This window comes from Podarcis bocagei (genome assembly GCF_964188305.1).
Source record: "Podarcis bocagei genome assembly, chromosome: 3".
NCBI classification, from domain to species: Eukaryota; Metazoa; Chordata; class Lepidosauria; order Squamata; family Lacertidae; genus Podarcis; species Podarcis bocagei.
Window position 1 is genome coordinate 56,733,145 of NC_138127.1, and position 13,536 is coordinate 56,746,680.

General features: G+C 41.5%; 1 protein-coding gene across 3 annotated transcripts in view; it reads right to left on the bottom strand.

Annotated features, from left to right (window-relative positions):
* PRKN (parkin RBR E3 ubiquitin protein ligase) overlaps nucleotides 1-13,536 on the bottom strand; it is a 640,350-nt gene that overhangs the window by 192,099 nt on the left and 434,715 nt on the right. The gene's annotated exons all lie outside the window — the stretch shown is intronic.

The window sequence follows — 13,536 nt, forward strand, 5'->3', positions numbered from 1 at the left end:
CTTCTGCTGAGATCAGTACCTTATGACTGAATATGTACCATTGCACCCTTGGTTATTTCAGGTGCTTACAGGGTTAAGTAGTGAACGAATTGCCTTCTTAAAACACCACCACTACAACCGTTCAAGCCCTTGTTTGCCTATATATGCTCACACATTTGATGATTTTACAGGCTGGAATCTCCAAAGCCTTTTTCGCAAGGACGGTATTCAACTCGGGCTGCCGTTCTGATGAATAAAGCAATGGGCACTCTCTGCTAGGGAGACAAAACTTTTTACAGCTCATACTGTCAGGAAGGAAGTGCAGAGGAATAGATATGCCAAGTGTCCTTTCAGCTTAAGAGAAGATCTTGTTCCCTGCCCCTCCCACTCCACACAGCTATTCATCACAGATATTCTTGTAAAGAAGCTGGTAAAATGCAGTCTTGACTATGCTACCACTCAGTGGATTTGTTACTGGCTGACTGACCGAACCCAAAGGGTGCTCATCAATGGTTCCTCTTCATCCTGGAGAAGAGTGACTAGTGGGGTGCCACAGGGTTCTGTCTTGGGCCCGGTCTTATTCAACATCTTTATCAACGACTTGGATGGTGGACTCAAGGGCATCCTGATCAAATTTGCAGATGACACCAAACTGGGAGGGGTGGCTAACACCCCAGAGGACAGGATCACACTTCAAAACGACCTTGACAGATTAGAGAACTGGGCCAAAACAAACAAGATGAATTTTAACAGGGAGAAATGTAAAGTATTGCACTTGGGCAAAAAAAATGAGAGGCACAAATACAAGATAGGCGACACCTGGCTTGAGAGCAGTACATGTGAAAAGGATCTAGGAGTCTTGGTTGACCACAAACTTGACATGAGCCAACAGTGTGACGCGGCAGCTAAAAAAGCCAATGCAATTCTGGGCTGCATCAATAGGAGTATAGCGTCTAGATCAAGGGAAGAAATAGTGCCACTGTATTCTGCTCTGGTCAGACCACACCTGGAGTACTGTGTCCAGTTCTGGGCACCACAATTCAAGAAGGACACTGACAAACTGGAACGTGTCCAGAGGAGGGCAACCAAAATGGTCAAAGGCCTGGAAACCAAGCCTTATGAGGAACGGCTAAGGGAGCTGTGCATGTTTAGCCTGGAGAAGAGGAGGTTAAGGGGTGATATGATAGCCATGTTCAAATATATAAAAGGATGTCACATAGAGGAGGGAGAAAGGTTGTTTTCTGCTGCTCCAGAGAAGCGGACACGGAGCAATGGATCCAAACTACAAGAAAGAAGATTCCACCTAAACATTAGGAAGAACTTCCTGACAGTAAGAGCTGTTTGACAGTGGAATTTGCTGCCAAGGAGTGTGGTGGAGTCTCCTTCTTTGGAGGTCTTTAAGCAGAGGCTTGACAACCATATGTCAGGAGTGCTCTGATGGTGTTTCCTGCTTGGCAGGGGGTTGGACTCGATGGCCCTTGTGGTCTCTTCCAACTCTATGATTCTATGATTCTATGATTCATCGCATATTATTAATTTCATTTGCCAGATTGCTCTTGCTTAAGAACAGCTTTTGTCAGAGAGACTGAAACAAAACAACAACTGGCATGCACTGCATTTCAGATAATGACACTGACTAGAAAATCAATAACTTTTTGCTCTTACATGACAGAATGGAAGAGGACAGAAGAGAGGTGGAAAGGGCGGGCTAGAAACAGGGGTGGTGCTTAGTACATAGAAGACTCAGGACACAGGTCTATGACACACCCTTGCATGGAATTTGCATATGCTAATTTCTAAGTAGAGATGGAAATTCAGGTCAGTTTTTAGGAGGGAAAATGATTTGCTGTTGAGCTTAGTGTATGCTATGAGGAGAAAGCAAGGTTTTATTGGTATTGTACTTTGTGTCTGGCTTGGGCACCCTGCAAATTAAGGCAGCAGGTGAATGAGGTCTCCCATGGTTTGCAGTGCACTCAGTGGTCCTTCAGGCAAAGCAAGAAAAAAAGTTTTAAAAAGGATGGAGGAACAAGTAGGGTGTCCAAATCCCACAACAAAATACTCAGGGATTAGGTCCCATATGCCACCCCCTAACCATGCCTCTACTAAGAAAAGGTAAAGGTAAAGGCCCCCTGGATGGTTAAGTCCGGTCAAAGGTGACTATAGGGTTGCGGCACTCATCTCGCTTCAGACCAAGGGAGCCTGCATTTGTCTGCAGACAGCTTTCCGGGTCATGTGGCCAGCAGGACTAGACCGCTTTTGGCACAACGGGACACCGTGATGGAAACCAGAGTGCACGAAAATGCCGTTTACCTTCCCGCCTATACATACATACATACACACACACATTCATACTTGAGATTTGCTGCCAATATTTCATGTACATATGCACAGATTTTATACTTACTTTCCAAAGATACTAGACTCCAGAGTGGCTTTCCAAGAGGTGGAGCAGGAAAGCTTCATTACATGAGCTGAGTTCTGCTGCTGCATTTATGTAGCCAGGTGACTGGCCTTTCAAAGGCTATCTAGGTTTACATATTTTCACCAGCACATAAAATGCTAGTTTGATTTTTAAAATGCTTGAGGAAAAAGATGCATGACTATAGTGTTACTGGAATATATTTTGTCTGTCATTTAGATTTGGTGTAAAAATAGGTGTGAGAGAGAACAAGAGAAAGAATGCCTATAATTGAAATCATTATTAGTGCTTGATGCTTTGTTTACTGAAGTTTTGGTGTGGATATGTGTGCATGTGGGAGGGACACCGGATGATCACTGAAAACACGAAGCTTTCATAAAATGATATTTATCAGCTTATACTAAAGTACACTAAAGCAAAAGGTTCAACAAACAAGGAACAGAAAGGAGTATATAGCCTTTGGCATTGTGGAGAATAAAATTCTAGTCTGTGTTGACAGTAAGATGCAGCATTATGAATCAGCAGTGAGTTTCTGTCCAGAACCATCAACTAAGGGCTTGATCCCGCTCTCTGATACAAAGGGAAGCATCTTGTAGTATCAGCTACACTGCTTGCACTGCAGCACAGATATCTGAAGAAGTGTGTATGCACATGAAAGCTCATCCCAATAACAAACTTACTTGGTCTCTAAGGTGCCACTGGAAGGATTTTTTAAATTTTGTTTTGACTACGGCAGACCAACACAGCTACCTACCTGTAACTACAAATCATAAGTCTGCGAGGCCAAAAATATTAACTATGTAGTCAACAAAGAGTTGCAGATTTACAGCTCTTGGGGTTTGATCTGCAAAGCAGTCATTGCTGGAGATAGTTTGATACAGGCAAAAGATGCCTTATGCCCACATGGCAGCACCATTTTGAATCATTGCTATCAGCAAAACTGTAACAGTAAGGTTCTACAGTTAAAAGCCTCTAAAACAGAGTGGCAGCAGATTCACCATTGGCAGATGCTTTAGGGGGAATCATCTAACATTTGTTTGTGCAGCTTCAGTGGATCATCCAACCTTTGTCAATATTCCATTTCCTCATGAGAAACTTTACTTATGTCAATAGAAATGTTTCATTGATTGAGTAGATTTCCTACCACCCGGCTTGAGAGTTAATTTCACATTCACACATTATGAGCTCTGCACTAATGAACTGGAAATTAATAAACTATGAATGAATAAATTGTGGATTACTTATGCTATTCAAACTATTACAAAAATTCAAATTGCACAGCTCTCCAGAGGAGCTGATATGAATTTTAGTTGGGTTTTTTTAAAAAAAACTTCTCATTTAATTTAGGATTCTGAAAAGCCTGTTCTATTTCAAGTATATCCACAGTAAAATGGATGAGGTATTTCAAGAGATACATGGTATAGTAGCTTGATCACTAGGATTTACCAGGAAGCACCATAATCTACTATTTCTTTTTACAGAACCAATGGAAACTGTTCGTTGGGACCAACGTAGTATAGTCCCAGTCTTGGTTGCTTTACCTCCATAGTTGCTATTTAAAATACAAAAAAGACACATTTTAGGGAAATGCACAATGCGATGATACCATGTCACCAGTTTCAGGAACTAAATATGGTGGGAAGCAGACACTGTGGCCACTTCACTGCTCACCCCCCAACTCCATGCCATTTATGAACAGGTTAAAAGGCAACTGGTCCAAATACAAATCCTTGGAGAAGACCACTGTTTAAACTTGCAGGAGCTGTCCAATCATCTCTGCTTCCTGTTAGTTAACCAGTTCTTTCTATGATCAGTAAGAAGACTGACCTATTATCCCATAACTGCTAACCTCTACTCAGGAATCAAAGTTTGCTGTGTCTATTAGCTCATGCTTATCCACAGGGTACAGAACATCCATGGGACATTTGCAGACACTACCTGTTCCATGCATAACCTGCTTTGTGTCTAAAGACCTCAGAGCAGATTACTTATGATCCCCAGGGTATTCTTCCATGGAAGCAGATTACAGTGCTGGAGATTGCACCATATTCTTTCAGGAGCTGCCTGGGCCATATCTGTGTGACTGTGATAGTAGAAACTTGCTATTAAAAACTTAAAACTTTGCCTCTCAGGTTTCTGGGCAGTTGTTGAGTCCTACCAAATTCTGCACATACAGATGGGGTTGGCTCCAGGTTGGAGGGAGCTGTGGGCAAAACGTCCAGTGTTCTGGTGGGCTTAACTTGGTGGCAATGCTCCAAGCAGCAGTGGACAGCTGGGTCTAGTTACCCTTTTAACTCTCCATAGCATCTTAGAGAGACAGAATTGTAGGTCAGCACAATTGCAGTCAGGGCCAGCACGGCCATTACGTAGATGGGATGAGGCTGCCAAAACCAGCCAGATAGAACATGGAATCAGAGCCCATGCCAGTGCCACCTCTCCACTGGAGGCAGAAGGGCAGGCCGCAGCATGGCAATTCCTGTTCTGGCTTTAACAGCAAAATGGGACACACTGTCCCTGATTGCAGTGACTCAAAAGAATGGCTAGATTCAGCTGCCTTGCACTGCTCAGAGTGCCTGGACAGAAATAAGAAATAAGAAAGGAGTGATCCAAGGTTGGCATCATCAGGGGACCATGAGAGGGTGCTGGAGCCTGGACTCTGCCTAACATTGCCAGGTGTTGATGCTGACTATCGCCATCAGTCCTGCATATTGCTCATGAACAGCTTATATAGGATACAGAAATGGTATAGAGAAATCATGTTAGACAATGTTAAAGGCCCAATTCAGAAAATCAGAAATTACAAGGAACATGGCTAATTAATTTCACAACTCTAGTTCATAGCAAGCTACTGCACAATATGTTTTATGGTATTTTAATAGTGTGTGTGTTCATATTTTTGTAAGATTTTATATACAGTACTGTTGTATATCACCCTGTGACTGTCCAATGAAGGGTGGTTTAGAAATAAAATTAATAATAAAACTAGTAACCTATATATTGTATGTTTTTTGTATGTATATTTTGCAATAAAGTATATTTCTATTTCCTGCCAGGCTTCATTTACCCTTTATTCACCTGGGACCTTATATATTCCTCTACATCTGTTTTTTTATTTCCATTTTCTAATTCGTGTTCAAAATGAAATCAAGGTCCAATAAGCAATATCTGGAGATCTGTAGCATAGTTCCTTGAATGCACCTCAGTGTGTACAAGGCTTGCATGGGTAGTTAAGGAGAGAATTCCAACTCCTGCCTTTCTAGCTATGCTCTAACCATTACCAAAACTATTTTTTGGTGATTTAATTTACTATATGAAAAGTCTGAATCATTCTGAAGTCACCCAAGCACAGTGTTGTGCCCTTGTGTACTGAAAAGTGTGAAGCCTCAGCAAGCTAAAAGCAGACTTATCTTGACTTCTAATATGGAATCTAATCCTGAAGATAAGGATGATTGGAAGCGGGGACATGTGGGAGGAAGAGATGCTGCAAAATCCATTTAATCACTTGAATGATGCTGTAAGCTCCCCAGTTTACTACACTGATCTACTTCCTGTGGCCAGTTTACATGACAGGATAAATATCTTTGCTTGCCAAGAGTGATAGGATGAAAAATGGAAGCAGTTTGAAAAACATATGTCCCGAGTGAGGAAAGGTGCTATTTTGCTACTGCTGATTTCCCCCACATGCTTGCAAACAAGACACATTGCTATGAGCCATATTGTGGCATCCGTCGATTTTCTGTAGGGACTGTGGGGATAAAACTCATTGGAAATAAAAGAGAAGTGGGAACTCTCTTATTTTCCTTGCTAGAAGACAGGAAAAAAGCAGAGTTTTCAAAGCATTTTAACTGCTTTGTTAACATTTCCTGAATCCGAAAAATAAAGTATTTGTCATATTGCACTGCTGTTTCTCTCAGAATAACATTGCCTATTTGCATATGCAACCACATTTAGCACCACACAAAAGCTAACGTATTTTTCGTCCCATAGGATGCTCCATCCCATAGGACGCACCTACTTTTTTGGGGGGGGGTAAATAAAGGAAAAAAATTCCCCCTTTATTTCCCCCCAAAAACCAGATCAGGGAACAGTGGGATGGCAGCACTGCACTCTGCTTCAGGGCGCCCCACGCGCCGGGCGGCAGGCTGCGGACACCTGCGCGAAGCACGGGGCGTCCTCCGGAAGTTCCCCCGGTGCACAAGGCTTGCCTACACCTGCGCGAAGCACGGAGCGTCCTCCGAAGGGCGCCCCGTGCTCCGCGCTGCAGGCTGCCGCCCGCAAGCCTTGCGCGCCGGGGGGGAGTTCCCCCCTGGTGCGCAAAGCTTGCGGACACCTGCGTGAAGCACAGGGCGTCCTCCGGAGGGCGCCCCGTGCTCCGCGCTGCAGGCTGCCGCCCGCAAGCCTTGCGCTCCCGGGGGGAGATCCCCGGGTGCGCAAGGCTTGCAGATAGCTTCCTGGAGCCTGGAGAGCGAGAGGTGTCGGTGCGCACCGACGCCTCTCGCTCTCCAGGCTTCAGCGAAAGCCTGCATTCGCCCCATAGGATGCACACACATTTCCCCTTCATTTTTGGAGGGGAAGAAGTGCGTCCTATAGGGCGAAAAATACGGTAATTCTTTTCAGCATATTTATGAACAGCCTTGTAAGAACAGTTAACTCATGCAGTTAACCAATCTAAATGGATGATATTATATAAAATTTGAGACATATCACCTGAACTGTTTATACACTGAAGAGCAGGGGTGTCAACAGGATTCCCTTGCTACTTATGTACATCAATTAACTTAGTGTGGCCTACCTCACAGGGCTGTTGCAAAGATAAATGCTCCATCTTCTGTGTGACAGCCCTTTAGATATTTGGAGATGGACATCATATCTCCTCTCAGCCTCCACTTTTCCGGGCTAAACATACCCAACTCCATCAACCATTCCTCATAAGGCTTAGTTTCCAGACTCGTGATCATCTTGGTTGCCCTTCTCTGCACACCTTCCACCTTGTCAATATACTTCTTAAACTGTGATGCCCAGAACTGGATACAGAATTCCAGGTTTGGTCCAGTTGAAGATGTAGTTCAAGATGGGAAGTTGGTTAGGTTGTGGATCAAGAACATAAGAAGAACTCTACTGGATCTGACCAAAGGCCTATCAAGTCCAGCATCCTGTTTTTACAATGGCCAGCCACTTGGGGCTGGCTTCTCACTTGTGTTACCCAGTAAATGGTATTCAGAGGCATATTGCCTCTAATACTGGATACAGTACACAGCTATCATAACCAGTAGCCACTGGTAGCACTATCCTTCATGGATTTATTTAAACTCCTACACTTCCAGCATAAGGGCAAAGGATTGCCCTGCCTATCAACATTTGTTACCCAAATGATTTACAGAAGAAACTCAAAAGTTCATATCAGACAACTCCTATTATTATTTTTACTTTGTGTCAAGGTGGATGATGAATTAATGTGGCCAGAGGCAAGCTTCTTCGTATATATTTGGAATAAATGGATCTGTTTCCACAAATAGCATTCCCACCTCCAGTGACCTGAATGGGCAAGTGCAGTCAAATAGGAAGCTCTATGTCAGGGGAGCTTTGAGCTGGGGGCATTAACTGAGAAGATACACAGCTCATTCCATTCCATTTGGGAAATAAATTGGGGAAATAAAAGAGCACCCATATCCAAAATTGTTTTCGGTATGTGTGTGTGTGTGTGAGAGAGAGAGACAAAGCAAATCTCACATGCCTTTCAAACATCTAGCAAAAAGAAGAAAAAGGCCTCATTTCAAAAGAAACACAATGCATGTAAAGCAGTTATGAGAGGGTTTCTGATACAACAGAACACAATAAAGAGAAAATTCTGGAATGGAAAAAAGGAGAAAATTTTAGAGAAAATAAGTGAAGGAGAGAAAAAGTTGAGAACCAAACCAAAGTCAAAGGAGGTGTTAAGAGAAATTAAATTCCATCAAGCACAATATTCGAAATTGATCAAGAGATAGAATGGAAAATTAAACAAATGAAGCAGAGATCGTTTGAATCAGCAAATAAATGTGGAAAGTTGCTAGTTTGGCAGCTGAAAAAAAGGCAAAAGTTAAACACGGTTACAAACCTAGAGATCCAAGGAAAAACAGTTCAGAAACCAGAAGAAATAAGGAAGTGCTTCCACAGATATTTTAAAGATCTCTATGCATAGGGGCCTCAGAAAGAATTGGAAATAGACCAATTTTTAAAGACAAATGGACTATCTAAAATAAGCCAAGATAAAAGATCAAATCTTAACTGCAAAATAACTCAACAGGAAATTGAAGGTGCCATTCAGAATATGCAGCTTGGCAAATCTCCAGGCCCGGATGGACTCACCTCCAAATATTATAAGACTTTGAAGGACTTTTTGATACAACCGTTGTTGGAGGTTTGCAATCAGATTATGGAAGGGAAGAGGGCACCGGAAACGTGGAAAGAGGCATTCATCACATTGATACCCAAGTCTGAATCGGAAAAGACTCAGCTTAAGAACTACCGTCCCATCTCACTCCTGAATGTGGATTACAAAATATTTGCAGACATTTTAGCAAGTAGATTTAAAAAAGTACTAAATGAAGTAATTCACAAGGACCAAGCAGGCTTTCTCCCTGGTAGACATATGTCTGATAACACCAGGAACATCATTGACATATTGGAGCTTTTGCGGATTAGGAACACAAGGGCGGTGCTAATCTTTATTGATGCGGAGAAAGCATTTGATAACATCTCTTGGATGTTCATGAAGAAAAATTTGGAAGGGATGGGAGTGGGGCGGGGGTTTGAAAATGGATTAGAGGCAATATATTCAGAACAAAAAGCAAAACTGATAGTGAACAATGTGGTGTCGGATGAACTCAAAATTGAAAAAGGGACACGACAGGGGTGCCCTTTATCCCCTCTGTTATTTATTTCTGTCCTGGAGGTGTTGCTGAACATGATTAGGGAGGACCGGCTGGTGCAGGGTATAGTGGTCGGAGCGAAACAGTACAAATTGAAAGCCTTTGCAGATGACCTAGTTTTAACATTACAGGAGCCAGAATCTAGTACAAAAAGAGTTCTTGAACTTATCTCGGAGTTTGGTCGGGTGGCGGGATTTAAGTTAAACAAACAAAAAACTAAGGTTTTGGCCAAAAACTTGACACCTACAGAAACAGAGGGGTACCAGAAAGAAACAGAACTAAGTGTGGTTAATAAAGTGAAGTACCTGGGGGTATATTTGTCCACCAAAAATTTGAACTTATTTAAAGACAATTATGAAAAATGTTGGTTGGAAATTAAAAAGGACTTGGATATTTGGTCAAGATTGAAACTTACCTTGTCAGGTCGAATTGCAGCTATAAAGATGTGTGTTTTGCCGAAAATGCTATTTTTGTTTCAAACCCTACAGGTCGTGGACAGAATGGAATGTTTTGGAAAATGGCAGAAGGATATATCTAGGTTTGTCTGGCAGGGCAAAAAGCCCCGAATAAAATTTAAAATACTAACTGACTCAAAAGAAAGAGGGGGGTTTGCCCTGCCAGACTTAAGGTTATATTATGAAGCTGCAGCCTTCTGCTGGCTGAAGGATTGGTTTTTGTTGGGGAACACCGACGTCCTAGATCTGGAAGGGTTTGACAATGCTTTTGGTTGGCATGCATATTTGTGGTATGACAAGGTGAAAGTTCATAAATTGTTTAAAAACCATATTGTCAGAAAATCAATTTTTGCCGTCTGGATGAAATATAAGGATTTGCTAGAAAGCAAGACCCCGAGGTGGCTATCACCGATGGAGGCCAAGGTTCTTTAAAAAAGGCCCAATATGGAGGCCTACTGGCCAAAATATTGGGAATTAATTGAAAGAATTGGAGACAATTGGAAGCTACAGAGCCAGGACAAACTAAAAAGTAAGGTGCGAGATTGGTTACAATATGCTCAAATTCAAGAGGTTTTTAAATTGGATAAAAAAAGTTGGTTTCCAGGTGGAGAAATCGAAACTGGAGACGGAGTTATTAGAACCAAAAACTAAGGTACTTTCGAGAATGTATAATTTGCTGCTTAAATGGAATACACAGGACGAAACAGTTAAATCTGCTATGATAAAATGGGCACAGGATGTTGGACATAACATTATGTCTGAGGACTGGGAAAGGTTGTGGAACACCGGTATGAAATTTACGGCATGTAGTGCCCTGAAAGAAAACATTATGAAAATGGTATACCGGTGGTACATGACCCCAGTCAAATTGGCTAAGATATATCACCTGTCTGACAATAAATGCTGGAAATGTAAGGAGGCAGAAGGGACATTCTTTCACCTCTGGTGGACCTGCCCGAAAGTAAAGGCCTTCTGGGAAATGATATATAACGAATTGAAAAAGGTATTTAAATATACCTTCCCCAAGAAACCAGAGGCCTTTCTTCTGGGCATGGTGGACCAGAAGGTGTTAAAGAAGGACAGAACTTTATTTATGTATGCAACCACAGCAGCAAGAATTCTTATTGCAAAGTACTGGAAGACACAAGATTTACCCACACTGGAGGACTGGCAGACGCAGTTGATGGACTACATGGAGTTGGCAGAAATGACTGGCAGAATTCGAGATCTGAGCGAAGAAACAATGGAGGAGGACTGGAAAAAATTTAAGGACTATTTGCAAAAATATTATAAGTTGTTTGAATGTTAAGATTGTGCACGATTAGGAAATGTTATGCTTCTGCAACTTGATTAGGTGAATGATAAAGTAAGTTATGACAAAAAAAGGAGACAAATTTGAAACAAATATATTATGTTTATTGTAAAGGTATTAAAACTAAATTACAAACTTTTGAAATTGGTAACATAATAAATTCAAAGGTACAATAGGCGGTGAAATAAGGTAATAAATTGCTGACATTGTTAGATTAAAGAATGCAATGTTGGGAGAATGTGGGGAGGTCCAATGAAAATTAACTTATTGAAAGATGATTTGAAATATATTTCTTTTTTCTTTTTTTTTCTATACTTTTAAAAAATGTTTCTTGTTTTTTGCTTTGTAACTGAACCTGTGAACCTATGAAAAGAAACGCAATAAAAAATTTATAAAAAAAATAAAAAAAAGAAACACAATGCATGTCTTGGAAGAAAATAACTTTTAAAATATATTTCTTTCTGGTTTGCCTTTCTTTTATAATCTTGCTCATGAAAATAAGTTATCAGATTGTGGTTCAAAGAAAGAGAAACAAAGGAATTGAAGACCAATCATTTTGTCTAACATAAAAAATGGTTTTCTGGTTTGTAAGCTATGGAGGTTCAGAACATGATAAAAACCCATATATATGAGCCTTCATTAAGCTATGGAATATATATTTAAAAGTACAAGCTGAAAACTTGTATTTAAATGATAGGCACAATTATTTGAAAAACTTCACAAAACGTTTCTCATAGCTAAACTATAATAAAACATTTCAAAAAGGGAAAAAAACATTTCTGAAGACCACAAAATTTATTGTACCACCCTGTTCCAAATGCTCTGATGAGAAGCTGAAATTTAATCTTTCATTATCAGGTTTTTTAAAGATATTGAGCATGAATTTCTTGTGTGGTGCTGTGATTAACTGAGAGAACAAAGGTTCCTTGAAAGCAAGGAGAACATCCCAAGGGCTTAAATGGATGTTTCAAGGAGAATATGGTGCTCTCAACCTGTGTTCCCATCAAAACACAATTCTGGGAATGAGGAATCTGCAGGAAAAAAATGGCAGGGGAATATGTGTGTGCTTAACTCTTACCTTGCCTGCTGAGACTTCCTTGCAAATGCTGTCATGCTATAGCCATTCTTTGTTTGTAAAATGGCTGTCCTAGGACCTAAGCTAAAGTCCAAAATGGAAAGAAGTTGAACTGCAATGGAAAATTATTACAAAGGTATATGCTGAGAATAACTGGCAGGCATGGGAAGGTTTAAGCTTCTCCTTCCATTGTGAATCTTCCCCACATTAGCATCCATCAGCTGACACATGATTAGAAAGGATGTATTTGCTAGTATAATGTCTTGTGCTATCCTAAAATTAGTTACCACCTAGAGCAACAAATTGGCAATATATTTCTAATAGGCACCTCAGTCTCTCACACCTCTATTCGCTGCTCCATTTTAGATGAAATAAACATTGTGGTTAGAATAAAAAGCCAGGTGTATGGTGCCATAATACATTAGTTACACAAATGGCTTGCTAAGTTTAAATTGTCATCAAAATCTGAGTGCAGGTTAAGAACTGGAGAATTACATGGGTTTATTTCTCCTGTCTAAATCTGAATGATCCTTGATTATTTGACTTTAATACACACATAGTTAAAAATGTACCATAGCACAATTTGGAGCAGTCTCCTTCCCCAATGTAACCACACTTTGTCACTTATGATCAAGTATGGTAAATCTAGCTGGTGCAGATGATGTTAAATGCATAGTGTTCAGTCTCATCTCTGTTTTTTAAAAAATTAGCATTAAATGCATAGCCTCCTAATTTTCATTGGAACCTCAGCATGACATTTAGGAAAAAAAGCATTTCCCCTTCAGCCTCATAGCGCTCTCCCTTTCTCTGTGTGTGTGTTTAGAGATTGATGGTTCTCAATAGAATCAAAGCTTGGGAAGGAAGGATTAAATTATACCTCCCTGTAAACTGTAACCTTGATGAAAATCAAGAGTCCCCTGCACTTAGTATTGAGATTTATTTTTTTAAAAAAAACAGATACTGCATACTTTGTGGATTCTCAGTTAAGGCTGCGATCCAGTTAGAGCACGGGTGTCAAACACAAGGCCCGCGGGCCGAATCCGGCCCGCCAGACCTCGTCATGTGGCCCGTGTAGCCGTGTAGCCCCAGCCCGCTATTAGAAGCCCAGTCGCTTCCCACCCGCCCATCGAACAGGCTGCCAACGCGACGGCGCATGCGCGCGACGAATCCTCCCGCTAACTCCAATATCATAAAGGAGATCGCTTACCCTAGCGGCCTTTTTTGAACATGCGCGACGTCGGGCGTGCAATGCGCATGCGCAGGCGGGGAAGGATTGGGGGGAAAGCCCCACCGGCGCCGCCTCTGCGCTTGCGCGCTTAAGTGAGCTTCCGGGGAAAGGAGGCGGAGGTCGCGTGTGCGCCTCCTTCCCCGCGCATGCGTGATAG